Source organism: Psammomys obesus, unplaced genomic scaffold, assembly GCF_907164565.1.
Source record: "Psammomys obesus unplaced genomic scaffold, mPsaObe1.curated_primary_1811, whole genome shotgun sequence".
In the NCBI taxonomy this organism is placed as follows: domain Eukaryota; kingdom Metazoa; phylum Chordata; class Mammalia; order Rodentia; family Muridae; genus Psammomys; species Psammomys obesus.
The window spans coordinates 16012431-16025357 of NW_026585689.1; positions in this window are offsets into that span (position 1 = coordinate 16012431).

Sequence of the window (12927 nt, forward strand, 5' to 3'; positions counted from 1 at the left end):
GTCAAAGGACAACTTTTAGGAATCAGTTCCTTCTTTCAAACAGGTAGGTCCCACAGATCAAGATCAGCTCACTAGGCTTGGCATCATGTGCCTTTATCCACTGAGCCATCTTGCTGGCCCAAAAACTGAAAGAAGTTTAGATGTTTACCATGAGATAAATACCACAGATATTACTGTATGTCCACAGCAGTATAAATTTCTCCAATGTAAAAAAAAAAAAGAAAAAGAATAATTTTTCTTTCTAAAAAGCAAAATGAGTGATTCTCAGAGTAACTCTGGTAACTTATAATAACCAAACAAAACCCACCTTAGAAGATGCATTTACAGTTTTTATGTAATTCCAAAAAATTTGCATCAATGTGTATGACTGAAAACAAATAACTGGCTGCCCAATAGTTGGAGAGAGCATAAAAAAGAAGTGATCAAAAAAGGCACATGAAAATTTTGGAAGTGATGAATGTGTTGATTATCTTGGCTATAATGATGTTCTTGTGGCATACATATGGAAACGCTTATTTTGTGTATTTTAAGAATATGTGGCTCATCACCTGTATATTATAATTTAGAGATTTAGATGGTGGTGTTGAGAATTACCTCATGTTAAGTCCAGAAATAAAATAGGAAAATGGATCTGTCAGAAAAAATGCTTTCAGCTCTAAGAAGGAAAGGAGGAAGAGGTTTTCAGCTGACTCTTAGAAGAAAAATCATTTGGCTTCTAATTTTGAGCTAATCAGAAAAACCTTTCACCATAGGGTGAAAAGCAAGAAAATTAAGCAAAGGGAAGTTGGCAATGAGCCAGCACTTGGAAGAAAAAAGGTAATAATAGAGTTGAAAGAAGCTGAATTTCTCAGCATGTACAGAATAGGACATATTTAAGTCCCTGGAATCTCAGACTCAATTTTCATACTATATTCTATAAAAACTTCTCTGGTGAGAAGTCATAAAAATCATATAAACTTGAAAATAAGGCCGTAAAAATTAAAATGGAAAACTTATTTATTTGCTTATTGAATGCTGACAATGTGCCTGAGAGACTGTAAGAAATGGTGAGACATGAGCTATCATTACTGACCTTGAACACTTAGTGTTTTCTGTTTCATGCCTGATCACTTGGACAGTACAGTCCTCTAAGCCATGAAGAGAAAATATTTCAGACAACATCTATGATTACTGTGCTGTTGGTGGTTGTTATTGTTGTCTTTATATAGCATGTGTATTGTGATGGGAACACAAATGCTATGGTACATCCGTGGTTTTCAGCTGAGGCAGAAATTGGCTACAAGAAGGTGACAAGAGAATATGGCCCATGGTGAAAATCACAAGGTGCCCAGATAGGCTCCTGGCTTCACTATTTAAACCTTGTGTTTCAATAGTGAAGCCAGGTTTCTAAGAATGAGACAGAATCATCCTTGCAGCTGAGTATGTGACACAACCATACTCAATCAGAGAAAAAAGTGGAATTTATAAAACAATCCCAGTGATGGTGGACCAGCTAGCTAACTCCATGAGGCTTTTCCCCTTAAAGAAAAACATTTGCAAAGCAATATTATTATTATAGATCCCTGCCTTTAAAACATTGCTTTCAATGCAGCCAATTATAATACAGTTAGTTGTAATTAGGATTTTTTTCTAAAAATCCTGCACCATTTCAGGAAAGAGATACCAAATCATTCTATTAACAGCGAGTTAACCAAAGACAATGCACTACTGTAAAAGCAAGGAGTAATTAATATTATTAACATCACCTAGGATACCTGGAAGGTCAGAGGCAATGGCATCAGCCGATAACTAATGGCCAGCCATTTGTCAAGGTCAACAGCTAGCAAAGTTAGACAGCTTCATATAATTGACAAAGACACCTACAAGGTTGCAAAGCTGTAACACTGGCCAATTGATGAAAAGTTAACATGTAGCCACGGTCAATAACTTGCTGGAGTCAATGATGAAAAGAAGGGTCCTCACCACCCCTAACTGCATGGGAAGCACATGAACAATAGATGATCTCCCCAGATGGGCAAAGAGTACATTCAGAGAGCATGTAGGCCCTCCACTGATTCAGCCCACGACAGCCGAGGGGACTTACCTACCTTGAAAAAGATCACTTCACTCTTTGTCCAGTTTCTTCTATTGACCTATTAAAAAAAAATCCTAAGAAAGGAAATTCAACATTTGTTTTTCTTCTCTTGGAAACTCTTTTCTTTCAGGAGTCATTCTCTAATTCTTCCTTGAATTATCACTTTCTAAGTTTCTCACTTTTCTGAAATAATTCTTAGTGAAACCTGCTTACCCTTTGCATACTTCCGCAGCGGTCCACGTCATTAATCTTAGTTGGCCTGAGACAGCAAACTTGGAGCCACTGTCCTGGGTGGATCTCTGTTGCTTTTGAGTATTCAGCCCAGGGACAGCTGAGTGGTGAACACTCCCATTGCTCTCAGCAACCCTACAACTCAGGTCCATAACTTGTGTGTCATTACCCCTTGTGCAATCTTGCTAGAACCTCAAATAGAGTCTTAACACCAAGTATATTTCTAAAGAAACTTAAGATGCCCAGAAATTTCTGGTGCTGTTGCTCTCCTTGTGGAGTTCCTGTCCTCTCCAGATCTTACTATTTCCCACTTCTTACATAAGATTCCATGTACTGTGCCCAACAGTTGGCCATAAATCTCAGCTCCTGCTTTGATAGTCTGCAGGGCAGAGCCTTTCAGACGCCCTCTGTGGCAGGTTCCTACCTTGTTTCCTGTTTTCTTCTTTTTCTGATGTCCTTCCTCTTTGCCTTTCGGGATGGGGATTGAGCATTTTAGTCAGAGTCCTCTCTCTTGATTAATATCTTTAAATGTACAGATTTTAGTAGGTTTATCCTATATTACATGTCTATATGAGTTAGTGTATATGGTATGTGTCTTTCTGCTTCTGGGACTGCTCACTCAGGATGATCCTTTCCAGGTCCTACCACTTACCTAAAAATTTCATGATTTCCTTATTTTTCATTGCTGAATAATATTCCATTGTGTAGATGTACCACAATTTCTGCATCCATTCTTCAGTTGAGAGGCATTGGGCTGTTTCCAGCTTCTGGCTATTATAAATAAAGCTGCCAGAGACTCATACTCCAACCAAGTACCATGCATGGAAATAACCTAGAACCCCTTCACAGATGTAGCCCATGGCAGTTTAGTGTCCAAGTGGGTTACATAGTAATGGGAAGAGGGACTGCCTCTGACATAATCTGATTGGCCTGCTCTTTGATCACCTCCCCCTGAGGGGGGAGCAGCCTTACCAGGCCACAGAAGAGGACAATGCAGCCACTCCTGTTGAGATCTGATAGACTAAGATCAGAAGGAAGGAGAGGAGGACGTCCCCTATCAGTGGACTTGGAGAGGGACATGTGTGAAGAAGGTGAAGGGAGAGTGGGATAGGTAGTGGAGGAGGGAGGAGCTTATGGGGGAATACAAAGTGAATAAAGTATAATTAATAAAAAATTTAAAAAAAAATCAAAATTTGATAGAAAAAAAAGATGCCCAGAAAAGAGGCTAAACCTTCTATAAACATTTTTCAAATTGTGGTGGGTCAGAGTCATGATGAATTCATAAAAGTTGGTTTAGGCTTTAGAAAAATAAAAACACAAACAAAATAATGAATATAATGCTAAGAAAACAATAGACATTAGGAGAACTTCCTGCCATATGATAGTGGACTATGGCTGAGTTCATATGAGGACTGTCCTCTTTTCTGTTTCCTGTTCTAGCAAGGCAAGTAAGGGAGGTTCTAATTGGCCAGTTTGACTATGGGTAAGCCTGAGGCATACAGGATGGCATCCTTGTGGTATTAGGCTTAATTTGTACTGGTCATGGTGAGTAACTCCTTTCATACAGTGGCCCTTAGACTTGTTTTTCCTTCTAGCCTCCCCACTCTCTCACACCAACAGAGGCCTATCTTGTGTGTTTGGTCAGGTAGCTTCTGGATTTTCTTAAGGCTGAATATTGCCATAAAGATGTGCTTACCTACTTTCACTGCTCTTCAAGAGACCACAAGAAGCACTCATGAAGGGGCAGCTTGTTTGGAATAAGTGTAATAGAAATGCATAGTGACTTGTTGTGAAAGCCAAAAAGAAATGGATTGTCTCAAAATATTTTCTGGAATCCATTTTTGAAGCACATCTGAGCCTTGATATTGTTGGATCTTAGAGGAGATGAAGTACCAGAGTTTAAAAATAATGGAATCAAATACTAAAATCAGATAGTTGTAGTAAGTGATCCTAGAATGTTCAAGAACAAAATTACTCTTCTGGAACAAAACAGAAGAGTTTTGTTAGGAAGTTGAGATTATGGGAATTTTGAAGGGCTGTGAATGCTAAATTGTGGCAGCCCATTTGGAGTTATTGGCAAATTGGAATGCGCACTGTGCAGTGGAACTCAGCCTTTCAGCCCCAGTTACTATCTAAGCTTGGAGGCTAAGAGATTGACCCTGGCAATTTCACAACAAGAAGGTTCTGACCAGGAGAACTAGATAGTAAATTCCTTGCTACCATGGTAACCAGACAGCAGACTCTGTGTAACCTTGAGTGAGCTCTCCTATGTTTTGACCAAGTAAAGCGCCTACGTGAGAAACTGCTTGTACTTTTCTGCCTACTTAAGTGTTAAGCTGACACACATTAAATCGACACTTTGATCAGCATGTAGACTTGGTGTCCTTCTCTGTGTCGCCCTGTCTCTCTCTCCCCAGCCCTCTCTCAGGGGGTATTCAGGTGTCACTGCTGGTTGGTGACACTAAATTCGTTGTGTTGGTTTTATAATTCTTCAAAAGCCATTGAAATGAAATCTAGTTGCTAATTCAGAGAGGAGGGAATGATAGAAACAGGATTCTAGTCCAAGGCTGCCTGTCTTTATTCATTGCCCACCCTTTGCCTAATCTCACAAGTAGCTGGACTAACTGAAGAGCTAACTTTGTGCATTTTGAAACACAAATTAAGAACTTAGAGTATCTTATCGGTAGGGCTAATAAGAAATACAAATTCTTTCAAGAGTATAAATTATTGTGGTAGTTTTTTTTTTTAAATTGACAGGAGGGTTTTTTTATTTTATTTTATTAATTACACTTTATTCATTTTGTATCCCCCCATAAGCCCTTCCCTCCTCCCCTCCTGATCCCACCCTCCCTCCCCTTTCTGCATGCATGCCACTCCCCAAGTCCACTGATAGGGGAGGTTCTCCTTTCTGATCTTAGTCTATCAGTTCTCATCAAAAGTGGCTGCATTGTCCTCTACTGTGGCCTGGTAAGGCTGCTCTCCCCTCAGGGGGAGGTGATCAAAGAGCAGGTCAATCAGATTATGTCAGAGGCAGTCCCTCTTTCCATTACTATGTAACCCACTTGGACACTGAACTGCCATGGGCTACATCTGTGCAGGGGTTCTAGGTAATCTCCACGAATAGTCCTTGGTTGGAGTATGATTTTCTGGGAAGTTCCCTGTGTTCAAATTATCTTGTTCTGTTGCTCTGCTTGTGGAGTTCCCGTCCCCTCCAGCTCTTACTATTTCCCACTTCTTACATAAAATTCCATTCACTTTGCCCATCAGGAGGGTTTTTGAGTGCCAATACAGAGGTGTTGCTAAAGGAGTTACAGAAACAATGTAACCCAATGATTCTTATACCTGAAGAGTTGTATTTCTCTCTGGATTTAAAATTTGATATAAATATGATGCATATGAGATATATGAATGCATAATATATATGAAATATATAGGATATATATACTTATAGGGTATATAAATATATAATATCTATATAAAATATATGTGGAGTATATATACATATAACCTGTATATTATATATGTATGCTTATTTGTATTTTATATATCATATATATGTATATATATATATATATATATTACACATACAAATACATGTGTGTGTATATATGTATGTATGAGTTGTGGACAGTAACTATCCATGAAAGAAACTATCTCAGACCTTGAGGTGAACTTTCTGGGAAGAAGAGAGGTCTTTATGAGTGGGAACCTAGGCATGGGCCTCAATAAATGCAACAGAACTGTGGAGACTATCGTGTTGACAATACTAATAGAGGAGAGTTTTGACAAGATCTTTCTCTCAGAACTAAGGTATCTTAATTAGGTAACCCTAGAAATGAGTATTTTTTTCTAGGAGCTGTGGTTACCCATAAGCTCTAGCGAGGACATTAGAGAACAGAAAAGTGAGTTGATTGTCTGACTCTGGCAAAAGATCATGCTGATTGATTGAATGTTCTATGATACAAGGTCATGTCTAATTTCATTCCTATACCACCCCCTCAGAATTGCTTGCTCCCCACACTTATGAGTTTAAAAAAATCTTAAGAACTATTTCGTTAATGGAAATGCTTTTCTCTTGTGCAGTATACATTAAGTACAAATGATAAATATAGTGATAGGCAAAAGTAACTGTAAAAACCAGAAAGAAAAGGGAATTATGAAGAGACACTTAATGCACTTGAAAAATCAATGAGACTATTTGCATAATAGTGAGAATTTGCAAACTTACATATTTTTATAAACTATTTCCAGTCAAGGTCTAAGAATAAATGAAAACACTATGGGTTTTTCATAAGCAAAATGATTTTTCAAGCTAAATGCTTGAATGTGTAATCCTTCTAAGTCCAGTTATTAGGCTTTAAATCAGAAACTATCCGTGTCAGTCCAAGCAACAGCTCCTGGCCTGCTTACCCCTGCTACTGTCCCAGTGATGCAGCTTGTCACAAGCTCTGATATGCTTCACACAGGGATACTTTTAGGTCATTCTTCCAATTCTCTTTTCTTCAAGATTTTTTAATGCCACGTTGTGGGATGTTTGCAGACAGCTACTCACTACTTAAATGTGCCCAGGCTGAAGGTGTGGGAGAGTTGATGACAAGGAGCCATCCCTAACCAAAGTAAGATAAGGGCCAAAGGATGAATGCCTTCCTTGATTCTCCGGGCAGATAATTCTAAAGCACTTTTCATAAAACACTTCATAAAGTTCAATGGAATCAAGAAGCAGTTCCTCATACTGACTGCCAGTTTAATAATGCATCCTTAGCTTGCTTTGTCCTCCTCCCCTGCTTTGTTGTATACCTCACTCCTATTCTCTGTGTGATTCTTTGTATCAGCTTCTGCTTTCTCAGCATCACGACAAAATAATCATTGCCTTACTTGGCTTGCTGTAACAGATCTTTAGAATGAGATTTGAAAGCTGCCATCAAGCTCTAAATTGCTAAGGGAAAATGTGGCAGGACCTCGAAGAACATCACGGTGGGTCAGACTCTCACCTTCAGTGGATGGGAAGTAGAAACAGGCAGAAAATTAGATCTTGGGAGTTGTGTCATTTTACAGGATGAAATGTTACAGAATGGGTTTAAGGGCTTTTAAAAGATTGCTTCAAAAAACTTGAAAAAAAAGTGACAAGCTCAGGTTTGCCTATCTGCTCAAGAGATTCTTGGAATAGAGACCAGAATCTCCTACATCTTAAAGATGTGATGAAAATTGGGTCCTGGATTTCAGTGAAAGTGGTAAAGCTACAAATGGGCCGATATGTGGCCCTTACAGGGCTTTGAGACAAAAATAAGAGCCCTAATAAGGAAGAACATGACTCTCAAAAACTAAAGCAGAGGCTTTTGCTAGAAAATACTAAGAAGCTTGAAAGTTCTTATATCTCTAAATTTTATCAGGCACCAAAAGGCAGTCTGTCAGAGGTAAGTAGGTGTGCCATTCCTTATCACCCTGAAAAGACTTATGCAAGTGCCCAGCCAGGGGGCGCTGTTTCTTCACAAGGCTATTTGCTCCCCGTGTCTTCAGTCTGCCCTCTGTATCAAACTAGGTCCAAATTTCCTCTTCTTATGACCCTAGAGCCTGAAATAGGTTGACGCTCATCAAGGTGATGTTATTTACACTTAGTAATCTCTTTCAATATCTTTTCTTACAATCTTAGAGGCAGATATCAATGATATCTGGTTATCACGTTCAAGTCACCCTGGATTTTATTCCCATCACGCTAAGAAAAGTTATAATGAAATAACATTTCAAGAAAATGAAAATTAGACTTTAAAATAAGAAACTTAAGTGGAACAGCAGAGCTGGTGAGATTAGGAATGTGTAGTGCCTTAGATCCTGTGTTGGATTTCTTTGGGAAGGACTTCCACAAACATGAACATTCCTGCAATGATTCTCTGAGAACATCTGTGATACGGTAGGAAGAATATGAAAACTTGCATAGGTCACTGGTACCAAAGGACATGAAATCCCATCATAGCTCATCTGTTTTATGAGGGAAAATTTATGTAGACACGAAAACAAATACAAATTTCACATTGCAATGCTCAAAAATTCCCACCAAATGAGTCGGTTGTAAACTGTGCTCTCTCTAAATAAGGTAATTGAATTGATGGATTGTCCTCTTGTTAAGTCTCTATTCACAGTGTGGATAAATCATAAATAAATAAACTAAATAGAATAATTTACCCTGAACTGAAGCTGATACTATATTAAGAATACAGAATATTGTAATCTAGAAGCCATTTTAGTGTCTATTGAGACCCCCTGAAACTTAAAGTATAAATGATGGATGGGTAGATGATTCCCACCATATCCCATTTTGATCTACCTGCTTTATCTGTCACTAAAGAAAATAGAGGGTATTGCTTTTTATGTTAGAAGGGTAGCTATATACATTCACTTCTTTTCTCAAAACTATATTGACGATACCATCATTTGTTGTCATGGAATTACACTGTTCACAGATAATTTAGCCATGTACATATTTCAAAACCATGGTATTTATTAATTGCCATGTGAAAAAAAAATACCTACATTGAATGGATGTGGTTGGGTAGTAAGAGAGAATAGCCCGAATGTAAAAAATATATATATTAATAATAAATAAATAAATAGATAAATAAATAAATGTCACAAGGATTTAGGGACATTTAAGAAATATACAAATTCTGAAAAGTTAAGAGAAAAGTTGAGATATTGTTTAAGATACAGACAAATTACTGCCTTTTGTACTGCCTGTAATAAAGAAACCTACCACATTATGGCTATATTTAATAGAAGACAAATTTTTCTTTACCTACTTTCAAATGATTTATGATTCTAACATATTTTAACAGAACGCAGAACAAGAGACATTCCCACAAAAAAAGTCAGAGCAAGATGCCCTGAAACTTAGATCATATTACCTAGCAGATCTCCTGACAGAAGTATCCATAGTAGATATACGGGTTTGGTGGCCTCTCCGGAAAGCCATAAGAGAAGTTACTGAACAGTTTAGGATCTGTGGCAGAATAGCAGTCAAAATAGCCACCACAATGCTATTGGGTCCTAATAGAAACTGAAGACTTGATCATGGAAGCAAAGATGCTACATACTGTAACTACCCACCATTGTACATAGCAGACAAGAGTCAATGTGTGACAGAAACAAACCGCTCAGGGCACTGCCTGAGCAGATCCAGAAGCTGAACATTAAATAATAGAAAACTCAAATTCCACTTTAACTAATTCTGACATTTACTTGGCCTTTAAAAAGACTGTTCTAGAACTCATTGACTAAGTGTAATATACATACTAAAGTTACAGAGACTCTAACATTTGTGCTGGCCACAAATTGAATGTCACAACATTATACTTCTTTCAGGAATGGCTCTAAATGACAAAAATGAATGGAAACTCTCCTAGTTTCAGAGTTTTAAACAATTTACTGGGTAACTCTACTGTCAGATTTTCATGCATCTCAATAAGACACAGAATAAAATCTGTATGGCAGAAAAATCTTAGTCCTGTGGCTAGCCATGTTTATTAGCAAGTCTTTCTCCCTGTCACCCGATTCTAAAGAAATGAGCCATGGGTGAAGGCCACAGGACTCTGCAAAGACCCAGAATATCGAGTCTCTCTGAAAAGGGCTGATCATACTTCCTATTGTTGAGTAACAAGCAAAGTTAATGTGTTGAACTAACCAAAGTTACACTGTGTCCCCATAATTACTATATACAGGTCCAAAAATATATATATAAACTATTGTTATATAATTGTCCATTGCATCCAATGCTCTCACTTACGTCACACAGAATCTGTATTACCTACTCCCATACCATATGTACTCTCAATTTACAGGTCCTGGCTTTGAAAGAAGAAAATGGATTCTATCTACTAGAAAATACAAGAGGATCCCCACTGAACTTAAGATTTTCCTATTAATGTGGGATCCTCATGCCACAGGACTAATAGTCAAAACAGAAAAGAAGCCACTACACTAATGCAAACTCACCCTAACAGTTTCCCAGGGTGTTCAAAAAACAATTAATAAGAATACCTTTCAGTGCTTCTGGGTTCAGTAATGACAGTGAGCAAAAGCTTGCAACCATGATGTGTTGAAAAAAAAAGTCATAAAAATTTTGAAGCTTCAAAGTTAAAAATATGAGTTATTTTGCCAAATAAGCAACCTAGGTAAGTTGAAATTATAGAGTGAGTGCATGGTGAACTTTCACTAACTGAGAAAACTAGAATGGGATACCTGAGTAGGTAAAATGGGGAGTCCTGGTTATGGCCCCAGAAGATGCCATACTGCTGAAAACAGGACGTAAGCAAAGACCCCTGTACATTTTACAGAATATGAGGTAGAAATGAACAGTTTGGGTGGAACTGCATGCCCTTCCTTTGTGAGCATTTTCAGGTTCTCCTAGTCTGATATTTCTTCCAACTATGAGAATGAAGACAGTGAAAGCTACACTCAGCTTCATACAGGTGCAACCTATTAGGACCTCATGGCATTGCCTGGAATTAACCTCCTATATCCTACAAATAGGACTTCTGTGATGTTAAAGCAACATAACCCATGAGTGTTCATGCAGGTGTAGCCAAGAAATAAGAATGAGATTTTTCCCATGGGGCAGTTCCTGACCAATGAATGGAAGAGGTTGATAGATATGCATCTCCTCTTAAAAGTTTTCTTGAATTTATTTATTTGTTATTAATTACAGTTTATTCACTTTGTGTTCCAGCTGTAACTCCCTCCCTCATCCCTTCTCAATCCACCTGCCCTCTCTCTTCTCCTCCCATGTCCCTCCCCAAGTCCATTGATAGGGGACGTTCTCCTCCCCTTCCATCTGATCCTAGTCTATCAGGTCACATCAGGACTGGCTGCATTGTCTTCCTCTGTGGCCTGGTAAGGCTGCACCACCTCAGGTGGAAGTGATCAAAGAGCCAGACACTATGTTCATGTCTGAGACAGTCCCTTTTTCCATTACTAGGGAACCCACTTGGAGACTGAGCTGTCATGGGCTACATCTGTGCAGGGATTCTAGGTTATCTACATTAATGGCCCTTGGTTGTAGTATCAGTCTTAGAAAAGACCCTTTGGCCCAAATTTTTTGGATCTGTTGCTCTCCTTTTGGAGCTCCTGTTCCCTCCATGTCAAAACACACTGTCTAGCCACCCCAAAAGAACACACTCTATACTTCTACCTATTCCCCAAGAGTTATCCACCTGCTGAACTTTCTCAGAACTGTTTTTGAAGAATCTGGACTAAAAACCTGATGATTCACTTACTCTCATGCACTTATATTCTACCAGAATATACTTAACATAAAACTTATGCATTTTCTCTTAGATAGAATTGCCTTATTTTCATGCATTTCACACTCCAAAAAGCTTTTCTTATAACAAAAATAAATGTTCCTCAAACTTAGAATAGATTAACGATTTTTACCTTTTAATGAAATTCAACTGTCACATCAAAAGTAGTTGACCTACCTTAAAATCTAAAGACATCAGCTATTATTAATGAAGCGCACTTAGGCACATTTTGGGACATGATCACAGAATATATATGAAGTTTTATGTGATAAGGGATTGACTTATTAACATTTGGAGCATATTTTTTTTAATCAGCAAATGTTGAGAATTATTTCAAGAGAGCAATAGCTCTCCAGTAAACTTGGCAACATTTTTTATACAACATATCAAAGGGTAAAAATAGACGTGTTTCAATTAATGCTCTCTTCTCGGGAGAACAGTTATGTATGGAACAAAATCCTTCATTTACTCTGTATGTGTGTTCATTATTTTACCAATACATCACATCTCTGACCTTGGGGAATTCTCTTAACTACCTATAGGAATGAAAAAATGAAACTGATACCTCTGGGAAAACAATGGGTACAGAGTAGAATAGAGATCTTGACTATTTTAATACATATATGTGGTATTGTCTCTTCCTTAAATGTCTCTTCCTTAATCTAACTCTATCCTACCTTCTATTCTGAGCTTCTTGATCTGTAACCAATAATTCACAAAGGTCCCTGAATGCTCATTTTCTTCATTTTATCCAGTAATGTTTTTGACAAATCATTTCTTCTCTAATACCATAATTCTTAACTACTTAGGTGTATTTATACTTCTTGTGTAAATTTGCATTATTCTAAAACTCTTTGTAAACTCACATCTACATTTTGAATTACTTACACCTGTCCTTTAACATATTTTAGTTCATTACCTTCATATTTTTAGTTGTTTATACTCTTTTTTGTGTTCTTAATGCTGCTTGATATTTTAAAACACATTTTTAGTTCATTTTTCTTTACAGCTGAACAGTATTCCATAGTGTATCCATACTGTACTGTCATTATGCATTTGCTGATTCTAGGCTGTTTAGAATGGTTCCATTTTCTATATACTGTGAATAGAGCAGAAACAGACATGGCTGGTCAGGTATTTATGGAACGTTGAGTCCTTTGGATATATGCTAAGGAATCATATGCTGAGGAACCATAGCTAAACAAGGATGACACCAATGACTATGCCAAAATGGATGGAGAAAACCCCACAAGGCCTCACCCTTACACAAAAATCAGCTAGTAAAGCTGAGAGACAGAGAGGTGATCCTTCTCGGAGAAGAGGACACCA